The sequence below is a fragment of the Chiloscyllium punctatum genome, chromosome 33, assembly GCF_047496795.1.
Source record: "Chiloscyllium punctatum isolate Juve2018m chromosome 33, sChiPun1.3, whole genome shotgun sequence".
Taxonomy (NCBI): Eukaryota; Metazoa; Chordata; class Chondrichthyes; order Orectolobiformes; family Hemiscylliidae; genus Chiloscyllium; species Chiloscyllium punctatum.
Window position 1 is genome coordinate 50,032,663 of NC_092771.1, and position 15,071 is coordinate 50,047,733.

Below are 15,071 nucleotides of genomic sequence, written 5' to 3' on the forward strand. Positions count from 1 at the left end.
ATTGGCTCCTCTCTCTCCCCCTCTCTCCCCTCTCTCTCCCTCATTAGTTCCCCTCTCTTCCCCTCTCGTCCCCTCGCTCCCCCTCTCATCACCTCTCCCCCACTTTCGTCCCTTCTCTCTCACCCCTGTCCCCTCTCTCTCCCCTCGCTCTCTCTCTCTCCTCCCCTCTCGCTTCCTCCCCACTCTCTCCTTCTCTCGTCCCCTCTCTCTCCCCCTCTTGTCGCACTTCAGTTACCCTCTCCCTCCCCCTCTCTCCGCCTCTCACTCCTCTACTCTTCCCCCATCCTCCCCTCTCTCTCCCTCCCGTCCCCTCGCTTCCCCCTCTCATCACCTCTCTCCCCTCTCTCTCTTTCCCTCTTTCTCTCGACCACACTCTCTCCCCCTCACGTCACCTCTCTCTCCCCTCTCTCGTCCCCTCTCTCCCCCTCTCATCCAATCTCTCTCCCCTCTCTCGTCACCTCTCCCTCCCCCTCTTTCTCTCCCTCTCTCGTCACCTCTGTCTCCCTCTCTCTCCCGGCCATCCCCATTGTCCCCGCTCTATTCACTTCTCATCCCCTCTCTCTACCCCATCATCCCCTCTATCTCCCCAATCATCCTGTCTCTCTCTCCCCCTCTCTCTTCCCCTCTCATCCCCTCTCTCTCCCCCATCGACCCTTCTCTCTCACCCTCTTCCCCCCTCTCCCCTCTCGTCCCCTCTCTTTCCCTCTCACCTCCCGTCTCTCTCCCTCCCCTCTCTTTCCCTCTCTCGTCCCTTCTTCCACCCTCGTCCTCTCTCTCTCCTCCTCTTTTCCCACCTCTCTTGCCCTATCTCTCGCCACTCTCTCCCCCTCACTGCCCCCCTCCCCCCATCGTCCCCTCTCTCTCTCCCTTCGTCCCCTCCATACCCCCTCTCATCACCTCTCTCCCCTCTCTCTTCCCCTCTCTCCGTCTCTCTCTCCTCCCTATCACCTCTCTCGTCCGCGCTCTCTCCCCCTTTCTCTCTCTCTCGCGGCCTCTCTCTACCGCCATCATCCCTCTGTGCCCCCTCTCTGCCCCCCGCTCTCCCCTCTCTCAACCCCCATCATCCACTCTCTCTCCCTCTCTCATCACCTCTCTCCCCCTCTCATGCCCTCTCTTTACCCCCATCGCCCGTCTCTCTTCCCCATCGTACCCTCTCTCATCCCCTCTCGTCCATTCTCTCTCACCCCACCCCCTCTCTCCCACCTTGTCCCGTCTCTCTCCCTCTCTCCTCCCCTCTCTCTCCCTCCCCCCTCTCACCTATCTCATCCCATCTCTCTCCACACTCGTCCTCTCTCTCTCCCACTCTTCTCCCACCTCTCTTAACCTCTCTCTCCCCCCTCTCTCCCCCTCACTCCCCCCTCTCCCCCTTCGTCCCCTCTCTCTCCACACTCGTCCTCTCTCTCTCCCCCTCTTGTTCCACATCTATTACCCTCTCTCTCACCCCCTCACTCCCCTCTCTCCCCCTCTCATCCTCTCTCTCTCCCCTCTCTCGTCCCCGATCTCTCCCTCTCTCTCCCCGTCACCCCCATCCTCCCCGCACTCTTCCCCTCTCGTCCCCCCTCTCTCCCCCATCATCCCTTGTCTCTCTCCCATCCACCCCTCTCTCTCCCACTCTCATCCCCTCTCTCTCCCCCTATCGTCCCTTCTCTCTCACACTCATCCACTCTCTCCCCTCTCGTCACCTCTCTCTCACCTCTCTCCTCCCCTCTCTCTCCCTCTCTCTCCCCTCTCTCTCCCTCTCTTGTCCCCTCTCTCCCTCCCATCTTCCCCCCTCTCTCCCTCTCTCTCCCCCCTCTCTCCCTCTCTCGTCCCCTCTCTCTTCCCCCAGTCCTCCCCTCTCTCTCCCTCTCTCCCCACCCCCCATTGGCTCTTCTCTCTCCCCCTCTCTCCCATCCACCCCTCTCTCTCCCACTCTCATCCCCTCTCTCTCCCCCTATCGTCCCTTCTCTCTCACACTCATCCACTCTCTCCCCTCTCGTCACCTCTCTCTCACCTCTCTCCACCCCTCTCTCTCCCTCCCCAACTCCCCCTCTCGACCATCTCTCTCCACCCTCCTCCTCTCTCTCTCCCCCCTTGTCCCATCTTTCTTACCCTCTCTGTCCCCCCACTCTCCCCCTCTCACTCCCCCACTGTCCCCCCATCGTCCCCTGTCTCTCCTTCTCTCGTCCACTCTGTCCCCTCCTCTCTTCCCCTCACTCCCCCATTTCATCACCTGTCTCCCCACAACTTCCCCCCTCTCTCGCTCGTCTCCTCTCTCTCCCCCGCATGTCACCTCTCTCTCCCCTCTCTCATCCCCTCTCTCCCCCTCTCATCGCCTCTCTCTCCCTCTCTCTCCTGATCACCCCCGCCGTCCCCGCTCTCACCCCCTCGTCCCCTCTCTCTCCCCCCTCTCCGCCCCTCTCTCCCCCTATCGTCCCTTCTCTCTCACACCCGTGCACTTCTCTCTCTTCCCCATCATCCCCTCTCCCTCCCCTTTCTCCACCTCTCTCCGCCCCTCTCTCTCCCTCCCCCTCTCTCCCTCTCTCGTCCCATCTCTCTCCACACTCGTCCTCTGTCTCTCCCCCCTTGACCCACCTCTCTTACCCTCTCTCTTAAACCCTCTCTCCCCATCTCACTCCCCTGTCTCCACCTTCATCCCCATCTCTCCTTCTCTCGTCCCCTCTCTTTCCCGGTCTCATCCGCGAGTTCCCCCTCTCATCACCTGCTCCTCCTCTCTTCCCCCCCTCTCGTCCCCTCTGTCTCCCCCTCATGTCACCTTCTCTCCCCTCTCTCGTCCCCTCTCTCCCCCTCTCATCCCCTCTCTCTCCCCCATCATCCCATCTCTCTTCCTCTCTCGACTCCTCTCTCTCCCCCCCTCTCGTCCCCTCTCTCTCCCCTCATCATCCCCTCTCTCCTTCTCTCGTCCCCTCTCTCCCCTCCTCTGTTCCCCCCGCTCCCCCTCTCATCACCTCTCTCCCCCACAACTTCCCCTCTCTCTCTCTCGTCCCCTCGCTCTCCCCCTCATGTCGCCTCTCTCTCCCCTCTCTCGTCACCTCTCTCCACCCTCATCCCCTCTCTCATCTCCTCTTCCTCCCGTCTCTCTCCCTCTCTCATCCCCTTCCTCTTCCCCCATCAACTCCTCTCTCTCCCCGTCTCCTCCCCTCTCTTTTCCCCTCTCATCCCCTCTCTCCCCCTATTGTCCCTTCTCTCTCACACCCGTCCACTCTCTCCCCTCTCGTTCCCTCTCTCCCAATCTCCTCCCCTCTCTACCTCCCCTCTCCCTCCCTCTGTCAACCCTCTCTCTCCACCATCGTACTCTCTCTCTCCCCCTCTTGTCCCACTTCTGTTACCCTCTCCATCCCCCTCTCTCCGCCTCTAACTCATCGACTCTCTCCCCATCGTCCCCTGTCTCTCCTTCTCTCGTCCCCTCTCTCTACCACGTCTCGTCCCCTTGCTCCCCCCTCTCATCACCTCTCTCCCCCTCTCTCTTCCCCGCTCTCTCTCGTCCACTCTCTCTCCCCCTCACGTCACCTCTCTCTCCCCTCTCTCATCCCCTCTCTCCCCCTCTCATTCAATCTCTCTCCCCTCTCTCATCCCCTCTCCTTCTCCCTCTCTCTCTCTCCCTCTCTCGTCCCTTCTCTCCCCCCATCGACCCTTCTCTCTCACCCCCATTCCCCTCTCCCCTCTCGTCCCCTCTCTCTCCCTCTCTCTCCCCGTCACCCCAATCGTCCCCGCTCTATCCACTTCTCGTCCCCTCTCTCTACCCTATCTCCCCAATCATCCCATCTCTCTCTCTCTCTCTCCCACTCTCTCCTCCTCTCATCCCCTCTCTCTCCCCCCCATCGACCCTTCTCTCACCCCCATTCCCCTCTCCCCTCTCGTCCCCTCTCTCTCCCTCTCTCCTCCGCGCTCTCCCTCCCCTCTGTTTCGCTCTCTCGTCCATTCTCTCTCTACCCTCGTCCTCTTGCTCTCCCTCTCTTGTTCCACCTCTCTTGCCCTCTCTCTCGCCCCTCTCTCTCCCCTCACTCCCCTCTCTCCCCCATCATCCCCTCTGTCTCCCTCTCTCGTCCCCTCTCTCCCCCTCTCATCCCCTCATACTGCCCCTCTCGTCACCTCTCTAGCCCCTCTGTCTCACCTCTCTCGTCCCCTCTCTCTCCCCCCATCCCGTCCCCTCTCTCTCCCCCCTCTCTCCCCTATCTCTCCACCTCTTGTCCCACCTCTCTTACCCTCTCTCTCCCCCTCTCTCCCCCGCTCACCCCCCTCTCCCCCATCGTCCCCTCTCTCTCCTCTTGTCCCCTCTCTCCCCTCCTCTCTTCCCCTCACCCCCCTCTCATAATCTCTCTCCCCCTCTGTCTTCCCCTCTCTCTCACCTCTCTCGTCCCCTCTCTCTCCCCATCTCATCCCCTCTTTCTCCCCTCTCTCGTCTCCGCTCTTTCCCCCTCTCTCCCCCCTCGTTCGCTACCTCCCCCCTCTCGTCCCCACTATTTCCCCCTCTCTCTCCCTCTCTCGTCCCCTCTCTCACCCTCCATCGTCACCTCTCACTCCCCATCGTCCCCTCTCTCTCCCCCTCTCTCTCTCCCATCGACCTGTCTCTCTCTCCCATCGTCTCCTCTCTCTCCCTCTCTTTCCCCTCTCTCTCCCCCATCGTTTCCTCTCTCTCGCCCCATCGTCTCCATATCTCCCCCCGTCGTCCCCCTCCCTCCCACCATCGTCCCATCTCTCACCCGCTCTCATTACCTCTCTCTGTCACACTGTCTGTCTGTCTCTCTCAGCTCTCCCTCCCTCTCTGGCCTTCTCTGTCTCTCTCGTGCCCTCTCTTTCATTCCTCTGTCTCTCGTTCACCTCCCCTCTCTTTTGCTGTTCCTCTCTCTCCCACTCTCTCTCTCTATCCCTCTCTCTGTCCCCCTCCCACACTCGCATCCTCTCTCTCTTACTCTTCCTATCTCTCTCACACTCACCATCTCTCACGCTCTCTCACTCCCTCTCTCTTGCTCCCCTCTCTCGCTCATCTCACTCTCTCTCTCGCTCGCTCACTCGTGCTCTGTATGTCTGTCTGTCTCTCTCTTCCTCTCTCTCAGTCCTCCCTCCCTCTCTCACCTCTTCTCTCTCACTCTTACTCTATCTCTCTCTGTCATCTCTCTACCTCTCACTTGCCCCATTACTCCATTTTGCTCTCCCCTATCTCTCGCTCCCTCTCCCTCTCTCGCAGCCTCTCTCTCTCACTCCCCCCTCTCTTTCTCTGTCGCCCTCTCTCTCTATCCCACCCCCTTCTCTCTGTCTATTAATTCTCTCTCATACGATCATCTCTCTCCCTCACTCTCTCGCACTCTCTCTCGTATCTGCGCCCTCTCTCCCTCCATCTTGACCTCTCTCTCTCTCGCCCCCTCTTTCTCTCGCTGTCTCTCTCGTGCACACTCTCTCCCCCTTGCTCACCTCCTTTCTTCATCTTTCTGCGACTCTTTCTCTCATTATGGCTTCTCTCTCTGTCATCCTCTCCCTGTCGCCGTCTCTCACTCCCCTCTATCACTCTTGCCCTCTCTCTCTCTCGACACATCTCTCGCTCCTTTGCGCTCTCATCCCATCTCACTCTCGCTCTCGCACCCTCTCTTCCTCTCTCAACCCCGTCGCCCTCTCTCATCTCTCTCTCTCTCCCTCTGTCTCTGTCTCTCTCGACCCTCCCTCCCACTCCCGCCTCCTCTTTCTCTCTACACCCCTCTCTCTCTATCTCTCTCTATCTTTCTCTTTCACGCCCCCCTCTCTCTCATCTCTGTCACTCGCTAGTCGCCTCTCTCTCAGTCTCCCCCCGTCTCTCACAAACTCTCTCCCTCATTCCCGCTCTCTCTTCCCCTCTCTCTCTCGCTATCGCAACCTCGTCTCCTCTGCCACCCCTCTCCCTGTCGCTCTCTCTCGCCCGTCTCTCTCTCTCTCACACCCCCCTCTATCTTTCCCTTGCTCACTCTCTCCCTCACTCTCACCCAATTCCTCCCTCCCTCCCTCTCTCTCTCTGTCTCGTCCTCTCTTTCCCCTCACGCTCGCTCTCACCCTCTCTCTCTCTCCTGCCCCCCTCTCTCTCGACCACCCCCACACACTTCCGTCTCCTTCTTGCCCTTGCTCTCTCTCACCATTTCTCTCTCTCGCTCTCGCTCTGTCTCTCATCCCGTCCCGTCTCTCTCTCTCTCCCTTTCTTTCTTGCCCCCTCCCTCACCCCTCTCTCAGTCTCTCCCTTTCTCTCGCCCACTCTCTCTCCCAACCCTCACTCTCATTATCTCCTCCCGTGTGTCTCTCTTTCTTTTCCTCACCCGATCTCTCTCTTGCCCCTCTCTCTCCCTGCCCCTCACTCTCTCTCCACCTTCTCCCACTCTCGATCCCGCTTCCTCAGTGACTCTCTCTCTCTCTCCACCTCCTTCCGTTTCTCTTCGGCTGAATCTCTGTCCCTCCCTCCCTGTCTATCTGCCACACACTGTCTCCCTGGTCCTTCCCTTCCCCTCTGACCCAGAGACTGGGGTGTTGGTGGTGAGGCTGCGTGTACGATGGTGGGGATGGGATATGGGAGGAGGGGGGAAATGTGGTAGAGATGGAATTGCAGAAGGGAGACAGAGGGGGCAAGAGAGAGAGACAGTGAGGGGGAGGGGGAGAGGGAAGAATGGAGGCAGGTGGAGAAACCAGTTTTGGGGGTGTTGTGACAGAGGGGGATGAGGGAGAATGAAGAGGAGAGGTGGTGGAAGAGAGAGAGGGAGAGAATTGAGGAGGAAGAGTGGGGGAGAGGAAATGGGGAGGCCAGGTTGGACTGGGGGACAGAGGGAGTTTAACTCAGCTCCTGAGCTCAGGGCGCGGTGCCCTCCCCTTCCCTGAGGACCAGGACTTGGGGCTGAGTCTGTCTCTCTCCAGCTCAGCTTCTCCAACACAAAGACACACAACAACATCGGTCAATCTGCTGCTCGGCACGCTTTAATCAACATTTTTATTGTTTACAAATGGAAGTGATGGATACAGTCAGTGGGCTGGTGCCTTTTCTCAATGGCCCCTGAGTTGTGAGAAACATTGAAATGTTTCCCTGTAACCCCCTCTGTGGGATAAGGATGGACAAACCAGCACTACCCTCAGTCTGTTACCATAGTGACAGGCTGCTCCATCGCTGAAACACTGAACTGAAATGAGAAAATCCCGGATGGATTGATTAATGAGGGAATTTGATGGATGGATGGATTTGGGTGAAGGGATATTTCAGCACATTCTTCAGCTGCTGCCTGAACTTAGTCTGGGTCACGGCATAAATCGCGGTGTTTGTGCAGCAACTGAGGAGCTGCAGCATGAAGCCCAATTCCCGCACAAAGTAATCGAGATTCACAGACCGATACCCAATAAAAAACATCCGGTACCATATAGAAAACAGCATTAACGTTGACCATAACAGGATGAAATTGGCCGAGATCACAAACAGTAAAATGATGGATTTTTTTCGGTTTCTCATTTCAGTGTCAGACTGAGCGTCCACATTGGTGTGAGCGCGGAGTCGCCTGCGGGCTCTGCTGGTCACTAAAATGTGTCTGACGGTGAGAACATTGAGCAGCAGAATCAGGAGAAATGGGACACACGGGGTTAGAATGTAGTGGAGGAACTCGATTGTGACCCAGACACTGGAGAAGAGAACAGCGTCTGTTATAACACAAAACCAGGGGGCGTTCCCCAGCCAATACCGAGCCTCGAGCATAAAATACCAAAAAATGTTCTTTAAACAGCTCAGCACAGTCACTGCTCCCAGAACCACAGCCGCCGTTTTCTCACTACAATATTTACTTTTCAGCTTCTGGCAACAAATGGCCACAAACCGATCAAAGGTGAAAGTGACGGTGAACCAGACAGAGCAGTCAGTGGCAGCATAAAGCAGGACGGTGTGGATATTACACACGGGGACGGACTCGCTCAGGAAATAAAACTGTTCCCGATAAACAATGGGAATGTGTCTCAGGATTAGGTCGAGGATAATGACCAGGAGATCCGCCGCTGCTATGGCCCCCAGGTAACGTCTGACACATGGAGACAATCCACAATCTTTATAAAGCAGGATGTAGATGGTCACTACGTTAACTGTGAGGAAGGAAAACAAACCCATTATCCATCAGCCTGGAGGCAAAGGGACCCGTTTGATCGGGGACCCAGTGAGATTTTCAAATATGTCCCTGTATTCAGGGATTTATTAAAATAATTGGAACTGGAATGACAAATGGGAAGGTCGGAATTCCTGACAAAAATGTGACATAAACCACCAGAAACCCTCCCTCCCCAAACACAGAGACACATCCATAAGGACAGATGGTTTCTAGAACATTCCCACACACTCGATCACTCGAGAGCAGACACAGGTCACTCCTTCCCAGTTCCTAATACGGAGGGTGGGAACGTTGTTGTCCTGAAGGATTCTCTCCCAGTTTCCTGAAGACAAACAGAGTTTGGGAATTTCTGTATTTTGGTCTAAATTGTGGTCGATCCTGTGTCGTGGAGAAATGTAAACGCAGGGAAAACGTATTCACCTCTTTAACTGCCTGAGGGGCCTTCGGAACAGTGTCTCCTTCTCCCTGGAACGGGATCTCTTCCCTCGGGATCTTATCGTTTGTTCAATTTACTGACGTCCGGCCGTTCACAAACAATGTCAGGGACAGAACGTTCCGGGAACGTCAGTTATAGAATGCTGGGGACAGAACGTTCCAGGGAATGTCAGTTATAGAATGTAAGGGACAGAACGTTCCGGGGAATGTCAGTTATAGAATGTTGATGACAGAACATTCCGGGGAATGGCAGTTACAGAATGTTGGAGAGAGAAAGTTCTGGGGAACCCCTTGACCTGTCCATGACCTTTCCCCCCTATCCACCCCACCAACATGATGTACTGTGCCTGGATACACTGTAACATGAATGGGTAGAGACACGGAGGGTCCAATCACAGGAATGGGAACTAAAGGCATTGCCAGATCAGATGAAATGGTTAGATATACCACATTCTCAATCCACCTCACAGAACCAACCCCGACACCATACACCCAAAGGTGATATCTGTTCACCGTGGAACACTGTGTAGACCAGGCCAGTGTACTGCTTAGTACAACCCAGAAATCTGTCGAAATTCACCCATTACACTGGTCAATACAATCCGGCTTTTGGTCCAGAGTGGAACACTGTGCAGACCACAGCAGTGCATTGATGTATAAACACGGACTGGATATCTGTCCAGCACCGGGAGCTGTGCAGACCATAGCAGGAGCAGTTGCCCTCCCAGAATATAGAGCTGTGTACACCACCCCAGTGCATTGATCTGTGAACCAGGAGCAGTTACCCTCCCAGCATGTAGGACAGTGTACCCCACCCCAGTACATTGATCTGTAACCCAGAAGCAGCTATCCCCCCAGCACGTAGGACTGTGTACACCACCCCAGTGTATTGATCTGTAAAGAAGGAACAGTTAACCTCCCAGCATGTAGAGCAGTGTACACCACCCCAGTGCATTGACCAGTAAACCAGGAGCAGTTACCCTCCCAGCATGTAGGACTGTGTACCCCATCCCAGTACATTGATCTGTAACCCAGGAGCAGCTACCTTACCAGCATGTAGGACAGTGTACACCACCGCAGTACAATTATCACTAAAGCAGGAGCAGTTACCCTCGCAGCAGGTAGGACTGTGTACACCACCCCAGTGCATTGATCTGTAACCGAGGTGCAGTTACCCTCCCAGCATGGAGGACTGTGTACCCCACCCCAGTACATTGATCTGTAACCCAGGAGCAGTTACCCTCCCAGCATGTAGGACTGTGTACCCCACCCCAGTGCATTGATCTGTAAACCAGGTGCAGTTACCCTCCCAGCATGTAGGACTGTGTACCCCACCCCAGTACATTGATCTGTAACCCAGGAACAGTTACCCTCCCAGCATGTAGGACTGTGTACCCCACCCCAGTACATTGATCAGTAACCCAGGAACAGTTACCCTCCCAGCATGTAGGACTGTGTACCCCACCCCAGTGCATTGATCTGTAAACCAGGTGCAGTTACCCTCCCAGCATGTAGGACTGTGTACCCCACCCCAGTACATTGATCTGTAACCCAGGAGCAGTTACCCTCCCAGCATGTAGGACTGTGTACCCCACCCCAGTGCATTGATCTGTAAACCAGGAGCAGTTACCCTCCCACAATGTAAAGCTGTGTACCCCACCACAGTACATTGATCTGTAACCCAGGAGCAGTTACCCTCCCAGCATGTAGGACTGTGTCCCCCACCCCTGTGCGTTGCTCAGTAACACTGTGTTCGATCCCTACCCAGCGCGGGGAAACATGCAGCCCGGGCTGGAAGTGACAGGATGTACAGCTCCCACCCATTTACAGCTCCATGTCTCCATTGTTGCCCTGACAAAGGGGTGCTGTGGGTGTGAACATCATTGCGAGAGAGAGATGGCGGGGGAATCAGTTTAAATATCACCACATGGGAGGGGTTTGGGAAGTAGACAGAGAGGGGGAGACTGAGAGACAGTGTCATGGAAGGATGTGTTCCCAGGTTTCAGAATGCTGAAATGTAGACACTTCGATAACATCCTGTAACATGAGCCAGTCTTCCCAGGAAAAATGGGAAAATGGGATATTGGTGTGAAGTCAGATGATGGAGAGTTTTGGATAAGCATTTGTTCTCCAGCTTTGTAAATGGAGTCCTTCATGGCTGGAGGTACACCCCATCACCCAGATGCCCCTGGATATTCCATGATCCCTGACACTGGGGCCATCTTTAAAAGGCCAATGGGCACACGGTTGAGGTTACTCAGCTTGGAGCTGCCCTGCACAGTTTACCCGAGCCTGGGGAATAAATAACAATTACACCGCGGTTTGTCAACAGGGGTACGGAGGTCTTGATGGATGGGCTAGTACAGAGGGGGATCAGTCTTTTCCCAGAGGGGGCGACACCACCAGACCCACCGAGCATGCTCTGAGCTCCCCACCCAGCTCAGTGCAGTATCTGCAATCTGAAGAAATGTCTAGCAATATAGGGCAAGCATCAATAACCTTCCCCACTCTGTCAGGATAAGGGTCAACATATTTTCTCTGCTCCCTCACACTCACTGTATATCTGTTATAGCACCGACCCCCGAACGAGGCTCATGCTCCACCACTCTCACTGCGGCATGCAGCACCTTCTCTCTCGGTCTCTGTCCCTCCCTCCATTTCACCCCCACACTAATGACACTGCATGGATGCAACACTGTGGAATGACTCCCTCCAGACACCTCACCATGACCCCCCTCCCCACCTACACTAACACTAACAGCAGGACCACCCACTCCCACCCTCACTCCAGCCCTCCCCTTCTCCTATTCCAGGAGAAACAGCCTGGAATAGGACAGAAAGGGCCTATCCGGGTGGTGTAGTGCCGGATATCCGTTCCCTCACCCCCTCCCCACGCCATGTGGGGAGGACCCTGGTACGAGCTGGAGTGGACGGGGACGCCTCATGTGGAGATTCTGAAACATCCACGTCCCACCGACCGAATAAGGAGCAATGTTCAGTGAAGGGCAATTCTCACTTTAAACCCACTGGCAGTTCCGTTTCCCCCCGACACAACTTAGAAGCTGTGGCCCTGATGCCATCTCCCTTTTGTGTTGAGCTGGTACAAATGAAATCCCCACGGTCTCGGTGGGCAGGAGAGTGGGCTCACACCACATCGTCACCACCACCTCCCAGGAAGGGGGCACGGAGACTCCCTCCCACACCTCCCCCTGTAAACAGCTCAGATACTGAAACTAATCTGTGATAGTTACTGCTCTCCCCATTTGTCCTGATATCTTCAACAACCTGTGCTTATATACACACAGCGCTTTCTGCTCCTGCAGCCCCTTTATAATGGTACAGCCTGTTTTAAACTGTCTTTCATTGTCTTTCCTACCAAAGTGTATCACCTCAAACTGCTCTGCATTGATCCCCATCTGCCATAAACATGAACACGACATCAACGTGTCACTGTCGTGTTAGAGTTCCACACTCTCCTCCATAGACTTCAGAGATCTTCCATGTTCGGTACCATCTACAAATATTGAGATTGTTATAGTGTCACAGTCCCCATGAAACAACTGAAATCCTGCCCCACATACACGAGTGTGAGCAAGTGAAATACTGATATATTCCTATGGACGGGGTCGAATAATGACATGCTGTCAATGGAGCAACAAAAGTCCTGTCACACACCACACGGAGCAAATGAAATATTGACAAAGCACAGAACAAGAGAAATCCAGATAGGTCTCACTTATCGATATTCATCAGGGTATAATGTGATGGAGTTGAAAGTGTGTACTATACCTTTAACAGAGGGTGAATGCTGTTCTGAACTGAGAGCTTAAAAGCACCTGTGATATGAGAGGATGGCAGACCCAGAAACAGTATATTGTTATAGAGCTGGATTCGGGTAATAAGCAGTTAAGAGAAAGAGGTTCCCAGCGTTGTGCATAGTTGATGTAAAATGTTCACTTTCAGAGTGAAAAAATAAATTGATGTTTTTATTTAAACAGTGGAATTTGGCGGATCTGTCCCTCATATTTTAACAGTTTACGAGGCGAATTGAGCATTTCGTTATGTTTAGTTCAAATTACCAGAAAAGTTTCACACCGTGTCCAAACCTTTCCCGTGTATCTGTGTGTCTCTGTGTGAGGCAGGTCTGGCAGTCTCAGTGGTGATTAAAGTGATGCAATGCTACCCTCTGCTGGCCTCCACACGCCACTACACAGGCACTGGCAGAGGATGAACACCAACAGGGATTCATTCAGAGAGGGAGAGGGAGAGAGCAGCTGCTCAGAGCACCATCCCAAACGATGTCTTATCCATGTTCTGATCTAAATGTCCTTTAAACGTTGTAACGGTCCCCGCTTTCACCACTTGCTCTGCAAGTTCATTCCACACGCAAGCCAGATTCTGTCTAAAAGAATTACCTCTCCTTACTTTTGTAAATTGCTTTTCCTCAAAATATCCCTCAGTTTTGAATCCCCAACTCTAGGGAAAAGACATCAGCCCTTCAGCTTCTTTGTACCCCTCATTATTTTATAAACCTCTGCAAAGTTACTCGTCCATCTCATACTCTCCAGTGAAAAAATGTCCCAGCCTATTCAGCCTCTCCTTACAGCTCAATCCCTCCATTTCCAGCAACATCCAGGTTAAACTCTTCTGAACCCTCTCCAGTTTAATAATATCAAGGTCAATGATATCAAAGTGAATAGTCAAGGTATTGTATAAGGGTAGTTGAGACCAAAACTAGAGGACATAGTTGTAAGGTAAGAGGGGAAACATTTAAAAGTGACCTAAGGGCAGCTTTTTCATGCAGAGGGTGGTGTACCGATAGAATGCGAGGGCAGGAAGTCCAGACTGGACACAGTATTCCAGGAGAGGTCTCACCAATGGCCTGTACAACCACAACATGACATCCCAATTCTGATACTCAACGGTCTGACCATTGAAGACAAGTGTGCAAAACACCTTCTTAACCACATTATCTATATGAGATGCAACTTTTAAAGAATTATACATGATGGCCGAGGTCTCTGTTCTACAACACTGCCAAAGGCCCTACGTTTAATTGTATAAGACCTACTCTTGTTTGATTTACCAAATCCAATACCTCCCATTAATCCAAACTAAATTCCATCTGCCAGGCCTCGGCCAGTGAGTGATATTACCAGCTCCTCACCTTCCCCGTTTAATTTTAAAATGCCCACCTCTCTCCAGGAGGCCTGCACACTCCGGCCTTGATTTTCGGAAAAACCCTGAGCTTGGTTTGCCTTGTGTGGTTAGGGTGAGGAGGGAAAGATTGTAGAGACAGTCAGTGGGGAGGAGAGGCTGGACAGTAATCAGCGGCCTGGTATCATTTCTTGGTTTTAGGCAGAGGGCAGACACACGTGAGAGTTGTGTAATACTGATTGGTGGTTTGGGCCCAGAAATTACGGTCTTTTTCTATCTCTGGTGATCAGTAATCAATATCAATTCGAGACCGTTCAGTGTGCGGAGTGTGTCTGCAGGATTTCTTTCCCTAATATTGCAGACTACAGATAATAGCGATTTAAGATGTTCATAGTTAATTTCGATCTTGCACTTGTTTAACTAAACAAAATATTTTGTGTAGTTCAGTAATGGTAACCTGATTAAAATAAATCCACACCGAGCTGAACGCTGCCCCTTAAAATGTGATCCAAAATCTGGATATGGTAGTGTAGTGGGTAGTGTCCCTGCCTCTGAGCCATGGCTCTGGGTTTGATTTCAATTCCTGAAATTGTTTGGTGGTTTTCTAGCTCTGAACCAGAAGGTTTGGATTCATGTCCTGCCTGTTGCAAAGGTATGTCACAGCATGTCATAACAGTCTGATGAACAAACACACAGGAGAATACTTTTACAGCTTTATTGGTATTGCCGAGTGGTGCTAGTGTCCCCACCTCAGGGCACAAAGGTCTAGGTGTAAATCCCACAGAAGTATCTCCTAATGTATCTGAACAAACTGATTAAATTGGTTTTAGAATTGTGACTTGATGGAGAAAGAACAGGCGCCGGTGTTGAATTTCAGCATTTAGGCCTGGGATTATTGAAAGTACAGCCATTCATGTTGATTGGAGTCACATTTCGCAGCAGTAATGGTTTATAAAATCAGAACGATCATGGATAGGGTTTGTAGTCAAGGTTTTTCTCCAGGTTAGGGGCGTCCAAAACTAGAGGACATTGGTGGAAAGTGAGAGAGGTAAGATATTGAAGACGCCTAAGGCGCACCTTTTCAAACTGAGGGTGGTGTTTGTATGGAATGAGCTGCCAGAGGAACTGGTGGAGGCAGGTACAACTACAGCATGTAAAAGGCATCTGGATGCTAACAGACCTGCTGAGCGTTTCCAGCAATTTCTGTATTTGTTGAAACAAAACATTCATTTTAACACAGGTATCTGTGTTAGCTGTCTGGATACAGAATTGGCTGGCCAAGAGAAGACAGCGAGTGGTAGTGGAAGGAAAATATTCTGCCTGGAAGTCAGTGGTGAGTGGTGTTCTACAAGGCTCTGTCCTTGGGCCTCTCTTGTTTGTAATTTTTAT